Raw genomic sequence first — 14,354 nt, 5'->3', positions numbered from 1 at the left:
TGAAGTAACATAGCATAAATCCATTCTCTCTGTGGATTAAATTGATACTTGATTGTGATGTTGTGATGTTTCTTTGCAAACTACTACCATGATTGATAGCCTCTTTTTCAGCAGTAGATATGTTAACAGTATGAGGGTGAGAAAATCCCATCTGTGCGGTGGCATTAAGAGTGTTAAGCATGATTTTTAATGGTGAAATGTTTTATAAAAGTCCTTTGATATACTGACTTTTATTAGCTGCCTGCTTTTTGTTGAGGAAAAAAAAGGGTAACCATTAATTTCCAGTTACTTGTGTTATGTTGGCTTGATTGATACCATACTTGAATTTAGTTTGCTAATTTGAGTACAGTCTTTCGCAGTTTTTCTTTTAGTATAAATCAAGACTGTTAGTCTTGGACAGTTTCTTAAATTCTGATTTTGTTAAAGATGGAGTAATTTAATTAATAAAATATGATGTGTTTATTGAAGTTTAAATTTCTAGAAGAAAGTTTTTGCAGTGTGTCCTTTTGTTTAGGTTGAACTAATGAAGAGATGGTTCAAGTGGTGATAATTACCAAGCAGAGCTTTCTGTTTTAAAGTAGGAGTATTGGTAGGGATTTAATTAATCATTATGTTTGACTAATAAATAAATTAATCAGAAGGCTACCAAGTTGTTTTTCCCACTGCAGTCTGCCTTATTGTTGTATCAGCTGGGGGATTGTATCCTCTAGGATAGAACCATAAGCTTTTTCTGTGCGAGTCGAAGGCACTTCAAATATCATTTGGAGGCAGCTGGTCAATTATGCTTTTGTTCAAACATGTTAATAACAATTGAGGCATTAGTAATTTAGATAAAATTGGAAAAAAACAACTGTGAGAAATGAGGGAAAAAAAATTACCTGAGAGACCTGAAAGTGGCTGTATGTTAATCTTTTAATAGTAATAGCTCTTGGGGTTTAGATTGTATCATTAGAAATAAGCATTTAAAAATGCATGAGGTGTGTCATACGGCAGAACTGATAATTCCAGTTTGTGAGGCAGGCAGACTGAGCCAGGGTGTCTCGCTGTCCTGGAGGCCCTGGGGCTCCCAGAGGCAGCTCTGCAGAGGCTCCTTGGCTGCCTCCAGGGCTGGGTACTGTAGAATTACTTATTAAAAACCTTTGCAGAGGGAGCTGCTCTAACCAAAACAGGCACTGTCTTCCAGGATGTCAGGCTGGAGCCAGAAACAGATCCAGGACCTGTGTATGGCTTGAATTAGTTATATCTTTTTATATACACATATATATGCACAAACTCTGTTTTTTAAGTATGTATATATGTGTATATATAAATACTTCTATTTCTTGTCAAAAGTTATTACATGGCAATTACTTTGGAGACAGGCTGTGACGTTTCTTTTCTGGTTTCTTTCCGATGAAAGAAAACGCCAGAGACTCCTAAAGCAAGACTCTCTTTACAAAATTTTGCAAGAAATATATTTGTATATCCATCAGTATTAAAAAGAAATAGGTGTGAAAGGAGCATAGCACTGTAAAGGGGAATCTTGGGTGATAGATAGGCATTGTGTTACTGCAGACTGGTGCAACTTGTGTGGTGTGAAATTTTGCCTTGTTCCATTCAGGTGAAGAAATGAAGTGTGCATTATAAATGCTGAAGAAGGGGTACTTGCTGTTGACTAAAGGTTATATTGAGGTGAAGAGACACAACTTGAAGAAATTGGGTACCATGGGCTGTGCACAAAGGTGTGGACAGAGGAGCCATCCTGTAAAACACCAGAGCTGTAGACTCTGGAATTGGCATCCCAATAAAGGTTTTCAGTGCACCTGCTTTGCTCATGTTTTCTCCAACTGCCGTTGTAGGAAGACAGTTTTTCCTCACTTGCTGACATGTTATCCTGATACCAGTGTGGTGCTTTTGTCCTTTTTAATGTCCTTTGTTTTTTCCAGACAAAAGGAAACCAAAACCTTCATGCATTGTTTCTCTGTTGGATTTGCTAGGTCAGCTTTAAACAGTAGTCATCACTGAACACTATAGCTGCTGTCTTTTCTGCCTCTTTTTCGTGTAGTGATGATTTGCCAAGAAAATCTGGCATCAGAGTCCAGAGCTGGATCTGCCCTCTCCTTGTAATGGACAGGGATGAATATCTAGGTCTGATCTAGATTCCAGTGTAGGATTTGGGCAGAAATCCCTCTGCTTTTCATAACCTTCAGTGCATCGCCACAAGAGCCTCAATCCATTTTAACTAGCACTGCATTATGAAATACTAAGAAGTTATGAAGGTATGAAGAACTTTCTGAGAGTTCAGCTGGGTAAGAGTTGAACAGGTCTTTATGCAAACCTTAGTCGAACAGTGATCCAATTTCTAAAGTAAAATATCTATCACAGTGTTGGAGCTAATAGGGTCATCAACACTTTGCTAATCATCTGTGATGTATCTGTTTTTATTTGTGCCCGTATCTGCGGGTGGAATTCTCAGCACGTCTTGCATTTTGTGTTCTCTGCAGTTTGAGATGGATAGCATATCTCAGGCCCAGATTTTACACTGACAAGAAGATGCACTATATAACCCCCAAAAGAACTTCTTTGGGTCATGGCATATTTGTCTTTTTCTGTGAAATTTGTTTGTGCCTACTGAGGCAGAAAAGTCAAGTAGCTATGATCACACGAATTTAAACCAAAAATCTTCTGACCAAAGTTTAAGTTCCTTTCTTGCCTCTGTGATGATTGGCTTTTGTCCTTTCTTCTTTCTGTTATTGCTCCACATACTTCAAAAGGGAAGAAACTAATGCCTCAGAACACATTGCTTTCTATTGCTATTTAATACACACTGGCAAGTTTACAAAATTCTGGAAGATGTCTTTGAATCATATTATTGCTGGAATAATAGGATTATGCTGTTAGGTCATCTGAGGAGTGATCCAGCGGCATGCATGCACTCTGAAGTTGAATATCTAGTTACTATCTAGGTGCTAGACTACTAACATCTTATTATTGTGCTCATGTTGTTACCAGCACAAAGTAAGTATTTTTGAGAGAAAGCCTCCTGTGCCACAACCCAGGATCTGAGAAGTTTATATACTTAAGTAATACTTCCTGAATTTTAATCAGAATTAGCAAATAGTTCCCAAACTCAGGATAGAATTAGTGGGTGATTATATGAAGTGGGATATGTTTTGTTGTTAGACTTGTTAAAAAAAAAAACAAACTTCAAAACCATTTCTGTGTTGTAGAGTATTTCAGTAGGTTGGACAAAACGTAGTGCTCAGCTCAGTGTGACCGAGGATAAAATGTGCAGTCTGTCTTAGACCACAAAGAGGGACTGTTGAACTCTTGGTTTTCTAATCAAACAGAAAGGTGGACTTCACTGGAAAGGGATCAAGGGGCTTTCTTTAGCCAGAGAATAAGTGACAACTTCTGTGGATGTGAGGCTTTCTGGGTCAGGACACAGCTGCACGGTCTGCCTGCACAGTGTGATAGTGCCTAATGCTGAGATCAGAAGTACCCTGTAGAAGGACTTGTGCCACTTCTGCATTTCCTTGAAAAGAGAGTTATATTAAGCTATGCTCACATTGAAAAAACGTCAAGTGTTTGTGAGGAATCACAAAGTTGAAGTAAAGCATGCCAGCTCTGGTCTCTGTTTTGTGCTGTGTGGTGTGAGGCAGATGGCCTGTAGGTATCTGTGTGACATCTTGGGTTTCCATACTGCCTCTGCTCAATGTCGTGCACATGTGAGCACAAATGTTCTGTCATATGCCTTTTGAAAAATCTTAAGGCTTGTTCAGAAGAGTGACAACTATAGTTCAAGTCTTTTGTTCCTCCTGTGCCTGGTGACTGCAATCTGGGGAGCAGCTGCAGTTACACTGATTGGTAATCTCCAAGCTGACAGATGCTAACTCATTCCTTTTGAAGCTAACATATATACATCCTATGATATACCAATGATATGGATATCTCTACTTGCTGCAAGAAGCAGTCTTGCTGGAAAACCCTCTTGTCTGACATTTCAGCAACACTGGAACTCTCCATAAAATTAATGACAGACCCTTTGCATTGTGCATTAGACTGGTTTCAACAACAGTGTGCTTTCTTAAATAGTTTCAGGCCTAGACAGGACAGCAGACATGTTGAGGAAACAGGGATAAGTGAAACAGAAATCCATCCATGTCCATTTTATTTTACCTGCTGTGTTACCGGGTGTGTTTCAACAGTTGGAGACTGCAATTACTAAGGGTAAAGCACTGAATTACATTAACATAAGAAAACTAGACCTGGAAAGTATCAGCTGAGATCCTGTGGTGAGGGTCTGTTCAGACATCTAGCCTTTCAGGGTGGATTTTTTTAAGGCTTACTTTTATAAGCAAGGTGCTTGTTAGTGAACTGGAAGGAAAAAAAAAAAGTGGAAATAGGTAGGGACTGTCTGTAAAGGATATGTGTAAAAGCACAGCTTAGACAACTAGATGGCCTTATAAGAATAAATGACTTGGTACATCAGCAAGGGCAGTGCTTGATAAGTGCTCATACCTTGACTCTAGAATGGCTTCTGATACACTGTCCCACAGTGTTTGCATGTGGCCCAGAGGAGCTATGAGTAACATGAATGGACTGTTTGGTGGTTTGAACTGGATGGATCACTGTACTCAGGTGAGTTACTCAATGTTAATTTGTAAAGTGGCTAAAAGGACCCTGTAAGGTGATATTTGGGCTGATGTTCATTATCTTCATAGCTGACCTTAATTACTAGTGAGTGTTCCTCTATGGGGAAAATAATTAATATGCTGCAAGATAAAGCCTAGGTTCAGAATTTGGCTGACAGAAACCTCAAGCTGTTTGATAAGGAGAAGTGCAAAATTCTCAGCTTTGCTGAGAGAGATCCTTGGAATCAGTGGTGTGTGCTGAACATGACCCAGCAGTGAATTCACAGCACAATTATGGCAGCCTGCATGCTAGCCTATGGTAGGAGAATGTTGCCACCAAATTGATGAAAAATTTTGTCTTCATTGTACTGCTGAAGCAGCTGCTGCAATATTGTGTTTGATTTTGGGCTCTTTGGTTTCAGAAGGATGGTAAGAAACTATCCAGAAGAGACTATAAAGATAGTTAGGATCAGGTTTCCTACAGCAGTTGTGAAACCTTTCTCCTTGAAGGTTTTCAAGGCTTCTCTGAACAAAGCCATGACTAACCTGATTGGGACTAGTGTTGGCATTAATCCTGCTTGCAGTGGGAGGCTGGACTAGGTGATCTCAGGAAGCACAGCTTTTCTATCGTTCTTTAAAGACCAAGGAAGAAGTCAGGTGAAGGACTGTGAGAAAAGTATTTGCATGGATCATAACAGCAACTGAAGCAGTAGGCATTAAGAGAATGATACAGAAGCCAGTGTTAGGAACTCATAGGATAATAGAGCGAAAGTATACAGAAAATGCTGAGATGAGTGGTGACATGATTCCAGTATGATCTTTACAGCAACTCTGCATTTCCCTCACTGCTATTTTTAATCAATAAAACATAAGATTTAAACCAACAGAACAAGCCCCCCTATTTTCTGAGCTTGCAATGAGGAAAAAAAAACTCATGAGAGGCATCTGCTGCAATATTTTGGAAGTATGTTTCCTATAAAACAGAACAGCTTGCAACCTGAGCAGTTACCTTCTCATGATCTCTGTTTTCAGAACAGGTGTCTCATGGACTTGCTCTGTACTTTGTTGTTATTTTTGCCTTGGAATATGCGCACCAAGTTGTCTTCTGGCCTTAAACATTGATTCATTCTTACTCACATTCACATTTGAGGACTTCTATATTTGAGACTTAATATGTCATAGTCTTGAATGACTCTGCTGTTGAGAAATCAAAATATTTTCTCTTATTTTCTGTTAAGTATTGTTTCTGGAAGAGAACAAAATGAAGAATCTAATTCCCACTCATTCAGTTTGAAACTTGAAAATAGCTTGTTTTTGGGAGTTTGCTCTTCTCGTGAAAGGCCTGAAACTGTAAACCACAGAAAACAAGCTTGTTGTTGCAATAAGAATTTATGGAGTAATTTTTTCTTTCCTTTTGGCTGTTATATAATTGCTATCAATGTTCTTTTGTGAATTCCTAAATGGTACATGGTTAAGAATTGTTAAAAATCTCTGTTGTCTCCTAGCCCTGGATCTTCCTTAGCAAGAAAAAAAGTACCTTGTAAATAACTTCTTTATTGTAGGCATCAGAATGCTTTAAAAATGCCACCTGGATGCTTTTTGTCAGACAGTAGCTCTTTATTTCTTGGTCTTTTGCAGTAGCTGAAGAGAGAGAGAGCTTTTCTTCTTGCTAGAGCCAATTTTTAGCTTCTTTGGACTGTAAGTTCTCTGAGATTTTGGCAAACATGAGGGTCCCTGTAACTTGAATTCCTCTTATTTCTATGTCTAGTCTAGTGGGTATGGGATAGGGTTACCCTTTCTAGCTGAAGTTTTTGTTTGCTTTAGCTTAGGTAGCTAAAATGCAGTAGTATGGTTGTTCACCTGGGGGAAACCCAGCTTCCAGTCATTGCTTTCACATCCAAATAAATTTATGACAGTATTAGGGAGACTGTAGCATCCTTCTCAGCATGTGTCCAGGCTAGGTATCTGTCTTGGTTTGAAAGATAGGTATCTGCTAGGGAGGGCAGAGCCTCCCTTTGGAACAGAGAATTCAAATCCCCTCCCTCCAAATTATTATAATTTGGAAAATTAAAGGGGCTTTCAGGCAAAGGTCTGGGAATAGGAATAACAGTTCTTTACTAATATGTATAGCAAGACAAACAAACAACAAGAACTACAGCATTGAAAGTAAACAGAACTAGGGACCTTGAGGGGCTTTGCTGTACAAAACCTGGGGCAGTCTGATTTCAGTGCAGAACTCCGAGAGCACCAAGCTGGAACGGTGGAAAATCCTGGGCTGGTGGTAGCAATCTAGATGAAGCAGTGATCTCGTAGAAAAGATCTGGTAGCCTTTGTCCTCTTCAAAAGATCTAATGGGTAAGGGCCCAAATCCCACATTATATCCAGGTGAGAATCCTTGGCTCCTCCCTCTGGGTGGACCATATCACAATGGGATGATATCATTCAGTGACTCCTGCAGTAGGTCCTTGATTGCCCATTAACAGAGGTAGCTCCTGGAGGGAGTTATCTAGGAGTCCTGGCAAGGTATTGATGGGCCCATTAACAGTTCATGAAGGTGGTGATACAATAGATTTTGGGCACCTCCTGGTTTGTAACCTAGAACATAATCCCTCAACCACACTGTGTGTTTGGCCTCAAGTACATTAGCTTCCAGTTTTTCTTTACACTTTGATTGAAAATTTCACTCTGGGACTGAGATAGATTTTTCCATTGACAACTCAATTGATATACTTCCGGGCATCTTCACCTGATCCATGCAATTCCCCTGGCAACAACTCTAAATTCAGTGACTTGTTTTGAATGATAGCACTCAAGGAATTAGAGCTCACCTGTACAGTGTGGGGTGAACCTTGTGCAAAAAGTCCTTGCTGTCCATTTAATTAGCCTGTTTGTCATGCCATTTTGATGTACTGGTATAACAAGCCAGGATGTCAAGTGGATTAAAAACATCAAGCAGCTGCTATGATTCTAAATAAGTCGAAAGTTTCTAGTCAAGACAACCTTCTTCCAAAGCCATCAGCAAATGACAACCCTGCAAGAATTACTCTTTAACAAGGGTGCTTGTCAAGTGAGCCATGGAGTTTACACTAGTGAAAAGGAAATGGCACCTGTCTCTCTGCAAGTGGCTGATTCCCCAGCTGCTCCGAGCTGCGTGCTTTTGCAGAGCTCTGTTCCAATTAGAGATTAATTTTGGGCACTGCTAGCACAGCAACATGCAGTGCATGGTTTTGAAGAGAAGGGAGTCTATTTTCATGATCAGCGGGATCTTCTGTAGTTTTGGAAGCTAAAAAGTGGTCTGATTGTTCTTGCCCCGTGTGTCTTTTCAGGATGCTTTTTGTATGTGTCATATGCTTGTACAAATAAAGAAACAAACCAGGTAATCTCTAGTGAGGTAGAGCTACTACCCTTCCAATTATAACGATTTTCCTTATTTCTAAGCATAATCCTGCTTTTCTTTAAGACTGTATACCATGTGCAAAGATGTGTGATTGTTCTTTTGCAACAAGTTTTTATATACTTCAAGGCAGAAGGGACAAGGCAGGGAATTAATAATCTTCCATAAGTTAAATTGCTTCAAGTATTTTCTGAAACTGGATGCTATCTCATCCGAGGTGTTACCAGTATCAACTGAAATAGACAAATTGTATTCTGAAACCCACATGAAATAACCCTGTTCATAGGTTCCTGGCCAATATTCTTCTTTTCATTATGGCATTATATTGACTTGCCTTTTGCTTGGTATCTGCTGCCTTCCCCTCTCCTAAGAGCTGTTATCTTGCCAGCCATTTTCTGTTCCAAAGTCATTAAAGTGGGGGTTATTATGAAAATACATAATGCTTGACATAAATTCCTGATTGGTTTGTGTCTTTTTCCCTTGTCCCAGCCTCTTTCCAGTTTGTTTATATTGAATTCTGTTTGCCATCCAGTATACCTGCAGTTCCTCCTACTTTCTCATGTGCAGACTTAATAAGGTTGTTTATTCCATTGTCCAAATTATTAGTCAAAGCACTGAATGAAGTTGTGCAGTTACCATGTAATATCCACCTCAATGCATTTTCTTTTTCTGAAAGGGAACCACAGGAATTAGTCCTTAGGAATAATGTCTGATGACTTTTGCAGGCATCCTATGATGGTTTGTTCTAATCTTTGCTTCTGTAGCTTCCTTACTTACAGTAAGTTTATCATACTGGCTAATGTCAAAGGCCTGTATTGAAACTGATCTTTGACATTGATTTCTTCTTCCCTGTCCACAAGGTCTGTTGGTCTATTGTGGAAGGAAATTATATTGGTTTGGTATGAATTGTTCCGTACCATTCATCTGCCTTAGTACCTTTGGTGGGTTTATGGATAGTATGATTTACTGTAGTAGTTTTCTGATAATTGAACATGACAGGTTTTTAATTTCCAGCTCCTCTTTGTTTCTCCCCCTTGTTAGAGACATGCTGTAGATCTTCTGCCTTCTAGAAACTACCTATGGGTTCTTCAGGGTAACTACTGTCTTCCTCTGGGGTTTTTTGGTTTGTTTTTCTGGTGTGTTGTTTTTTGCTTGTTTGTGTTTGGGATTTTTTTTTTAATTATTATCCTAGAATGGAAAACATCATGCTTTGCCAATATGAAAAAGGATGACTGAGTTATCATAACCTATTGTTTTTACTGGGGATTTCGGGTTAAAATTTCAAGCAATCTTCTTGAAATCTTCTTTGATTTTATTACTTTATTTTAAAGTATTTTTCCTGGAAATACTTAAGCAACAGTGCCATATGTAGTCTTTTACCTTGTTTTGGTTTTGATATGAATTCTATTAACCATCTGGATACTTCTGATGCTTCTAGTGAAGACTTCCGTGATGATATTAAGTGTTGTGGACTTGTGCCGTTTTAAAATATTTTTCTTTTTTGAATTCTTAAGCTAAATTTCCTATTCTTCTAGCTGCCAAAGTGTATATGTTAATGTTCCTTCTTAGATGTATCTCACTTTGTCTTACCATTCCTGATTTTGTCTCTAGGCTCTCCTACTATTCTTTTACATTTATATTTAATGGTAAGACCTAGATTGTTTTCCATATACTTCCCTGCTTTTATCTGAGGTGAATAAAGAGCTCTTATGTAATTTCTTTGAGGAATTGGCACCTTGATTCCTCCGTTATTATTATTTTTTAATTTCCTAAGTACAGAATGAGTTTGTAACAGGCATTTTTCTTTAAATTTGCCTTGTATTGAAAGTAATTTTCTTAATCCCTTTTACTCAGCCTTCCAAAGGATCAGTCAGTTCTGTCATTCCTAGGTTGCTGTCACCTTTTGTTTCCCAGGTGATCCCTCCTTACATGTTAGCACCAAATCTAGCAAGCCTTCCTCATGTTCCTGTGCCTTCCATGTCAGTAAGGATTTTTATTATCACCATCCACAGGGCTATATCCTGCTGTGCTCCCCCTGCCATGGTGATATGGCTGGTTCTCCATTCTCTGGAATGGAGAGCAGAGCTTTGTGTACCGAGGCTGGGGAAATAATCAGATTGTCATCAAAACTTGAAAAGCCAACAAATTCCTTGGCAGTTTTCTGATGCTCACTGCTGAAACTCAGCCTTCTGGTGAGTTGAAGGAAACTGAGTAGAGACAGAGAAAACGGCACTGTAGGATATACAGATTATAGCAGCAGATAAAAGTGCCGCGACTCTTCTTTTTCTTTAGGTTTTATTTATGTTCTATCTGGGTTAAGTACGTCGTAAGCTTGTTTAGAAACTCTGCTGAAGCCACCAGGGGTACAGCGTGTCCCTTGGGTGTTTCCAGGAGAGGGCGGAGGCGGTGCCGCCCTGGGCTGCCGTACCTGTTCTCGGTGCGGGGAACCGCAGGTGCGGTGCCTTGGCCAAGGGCTCCGCTGCTCTCCGCACCTCTACCAGCCCCGCGCCTTAGTGGGGGCGGCACAGAAACAAGCTGCACGTGGAAGATGTGGCCGCTGGTTGTCTTGAGCCAGTGCTCTTACTTCTCTTTTTCTGCCCGGTTTCCTAGGGGTCTTCGTGTAGAGCAGGGCTTAGGTAACCCTGCTGTTAGGGTAGTAGCCTGGCCGGAATGGCGAGGCATCCCAGCCCTGTTCAAATCAGTGGGATTGGTAGGGAAGGTGTGCCAAGTGCAGGATTTAATCTCGGCGAGTCTGGACTCTTTAGCGATAACATGCTACCTTGCTGTATTGAATGCTGAGTGCTGTGTATTTAGCACTTACTTACTCTCCCTTTGTAAGTGGTTACTTAATAGTCAGACCTTTAGCCAACTAAATCCATTGTAGTGAAGCTGAATATTTGTGAGAAGTAAGCCTTTGAGAAAGGCTATTCTCAAAGCATTAACACTTATGTTTTCCTTGCTCTCGGTGTAAATGTTTCTGTAAAGTGGAGGCAACACTGGTGAAGGGTGCCAATTTGAGGGCTTCAAAGCTGGAGATCTTTACCCTTAGGGCAAATCAAGTGGGAACTTCTGATGCAAGGTCCTTGGTTTAACAGTTCAGCTCTGCACAGGGCTGAGAACTTCAGATAGCCTAAGCTGAATACAGTACAGCAAATAGTTCAGCCTGTGGCAGCAGAGCAGTTCCATGAGATTTTTTTTACTTTGTTTCTCATAGTTAGGTACACTGAACTTCAGTGAAGAATAAAATTAAAATATGCCTTCTGGTCAGAGTCCATTTGCTGTACTTTGTAAAGAGTATGTTTCTGGCAAACTGCCTAAAAAACTTCTCTCATTTTAGATTGCACTTCAGGCTGTGCTTAGGGAGTTATGTGGGATGGTGTTCAAGTAGGGCTTATTTCCATAAGCTTTATGATACTGTTTGAGACCTCATATGAAACTCCACCTTATCCTTAGTTAATGCCTCACCCTTATCTGGGCATTTTTTGCACTGCTGCCCGTGCTGCACGACTGGTGATAGTGCTACCCCATGCTCACCATGCAGCACAACCCAGATGTGAGGGGTGGGACTGGGCTGTGCCCTGGAAAACTGGGGACAAGGATTCCTACAGCTCATCTTCTGCACATGGATTTCCACTAGTTTTAACACAGAGCTTGGCAGCATCTGAGGAAGTGGAAGGTAATCAGGGATAACTGAGAAGAAAAAAATGTCAGATTTTTAATACCTGCAAAGCTATGGTGATGCTAAACACTATCTCTTTTGACATAATGAAGGGCCAAAAATTGGGTAATCCAAATTAATTCTATATCTTTTTCCCTTTTTCTGGTCCGGTAATAGGATGATTCAACCCTGATTTGAAGTATGCGTCAATGATACAGTATTGAAGAACTGGTGATAATCTCAAAGATGGGATTACCTAGTATGGAATGTTTCTGTCTTCCTGACTGGAAGCTCATATTTATGACAGCAACACTGTGGCTGAGGTCAACAGTTGCTGTTCACAAAGTGTTTCTGAGGGGAGATGGAGCCTTCCAGAAGGCATTACTGACTCCTATTTCGAGAAGCCCTTTATGAAAGCCATGACCAAGGGGCAGCTGAGGAAATTGGTTAACTGCGTGTGCTGAGTTAGAGCCAACCCTGTGCTGGCCAGTTTCTGCTGAAGGGTTCTGTGGGTTGTTCACAGTGGTCTGATATGCTTTAGGAACAGAAAGGACTGACTTTCAGATTGACTTATCCCAGACTCAGTGTCTATTTTGTTTTTCACTATGGTAATTAATTTTTGCATTCTGTGAGCATACTATTTCTATGCTGTATCCTAGTGTACACACATTTGCTGCCGCATGCTGGCTGCTTTGGGTCTCTTCTTATGCACAAAAAGCTGAAATAACCCTTTTTCTACAGGATCTTCTTAGTTAGCCACCACCACCTTGCTGCCCCTGGCCAGCCTCAACTCCTGTTTTGTTTCCTAGTATTGGTTTCAGAGGATCTTTGGGGACTGGGAAGCGTGGGGTTAATGATAGTGCCAGCACTGCAGGTGAGAACTGATGGGCCTCAGAGCCAGACCTGTTGTGAGTGTTCCTGACACCTGTGAAGAGTGGGAGGTGTGTTTCCTAACAGGACGGTGGCTTAATGTTCTTTTTAGTATGGATCTGCATATTTGTGATCAAGGCTGAGCAAGTAGGCAGTAATGAGAACCTAGGGGATGAAACAATAGCCTGGAAGTGTGTAGCATTGCTTGGTAAGGAGGGCTATTGATGTGAGGAGTAAATATCCTTGCTTCTGAACTGTAAGTCCAGGCAGATGGTATTTGTGCACTGCCTTTAATGTGCTTTTATTACAGCCAGTGAAACCTCAGCAGGAGAAGAGGGAGCCAAGTAAAGGTCTGTGCTCTGAGGATGGCGGACCTGAGTGAGGATGGCCTATGCCCACAAATGCTCTCAGCTTTTGAGTGGTGGCAGAAGCACACTCCATTTGTGTTTTCTTCTTTGTGATGCACAGAGACCAGAAAGGTTATGATCATTTTATGGCTTGTGGGTTTAATTAAAACTTTGATAAACCTGGTCTTTTTTATCCTCGCTTAAAGCTGACTTTCAGTCTTTTTTTTTTTTTGGTTTGTTTGTTTGTTTGAAAAGCAGATCTGCATTAAAAACCTGTTACAGGGGAACAAACCTGTACTTCTAGGTTATTTATGTTTCAAGTCAAACCTGGACATAGCTGCAATGCTTAAAGGCTGGGTCTGAAGCTAAGTTAAACATGGTATTCTTTCACATCTTTCTTCTTTTCTTGACCTGCCATGCAGTGAAAGGGAGGCACAAGAATAACCATGCCTAGGCACAGCACAGAAGAAAACACTCTGATCTCATCACCATCTCCATTTTGCAGATATATCCAGAGCACAGTACTGACAAATTCCTATTCATCTGGTTCCTAATTCCTCTTTGAAATGTATTACATGCCAAAGTTTATCTGGAGTCTCCAATGCCTCATTTTAGGTCTAAACAGATATTAATTAGAGACATTAAGCTCTCTGCTGCTCCTAAGCTTTTCATGCATCACAGCTGGAGTTTGTTTATATTGCAAATCAGTGCCAAACAAGGCACACCCGAGTGTGGGCTCTGCACAGTCAAAATCTTTAATAAACAAAGTGAGATTAAGCCTGTTCTTTATTAAAAAATTAAAGAAAAAGGAGGAGGGGGAATCCTTTCAGTCTTGAAATCCTGCAGGTTTGTTTGTTTGAATTTTGTTGTTTTTAATTTAATGAAATTTTGCAGACAGAATTCCTATTTTTATGAAGACAAAAGTTGACAAGACGGTTCTGTTGTCCTTGTGCTTTTGTTCTGCTGCTGGCCCTCTTTCCCTTCTTTGCTTATTGTTTTCACTTTCAGTTTCCATGTTATTTTAAATTTGTGCTCTTTCTGATTGTACTGAAAATCTGTTTCCTAATTCATCCCATTTTCTAAGTCTTTGGTTGCTTATACTTTTCCTTGTTTTAAGGCTATTGAGGCAAGGATAGTAATAATTACCTTATGGATATCCTCCCCTTATTTATTACCCTACTCTTCTGGTTTTATTTGGTCTGATTTTTAGCATACCCTGTAACAAATAAAACCTAGGACTTTTAGGTTTCTCAACATTTGAATTTACACTTGTGCTGTGTTTGTTTGCTGAAGTAGTTTTCATACAGTAGCTGTAGATATTTTGGTTAGGAAAGAAATGTGGAATGCTAGTTACAGATTATTTAGGAGCTCCCCTGGTGAGCCAGGGTCCATATGTTGTTTTGGCTTGGTCTGCCATAAAATTACTCCTGATTATTACTTAATGCCTTCTCCCAGCCACAGCTTCTGGATAT

The sequence above is a fragment of the Cinclus cinclus genome, chromosome 6 (genome assembly GCF_963662255.1).
Source record: "Cinclus cinclus chromosome 6, bCinCin1.1, whole genome shotgun sequence".
Taxonomy (NCBI): Eukaryota; Metazoa; Chordata; class Aves; order Passeriformes; family Cinclidae; genus Cinclus; species Cinclus cinclus.
Note: the sequence above shows the minus strand (reverse complement) of the source record.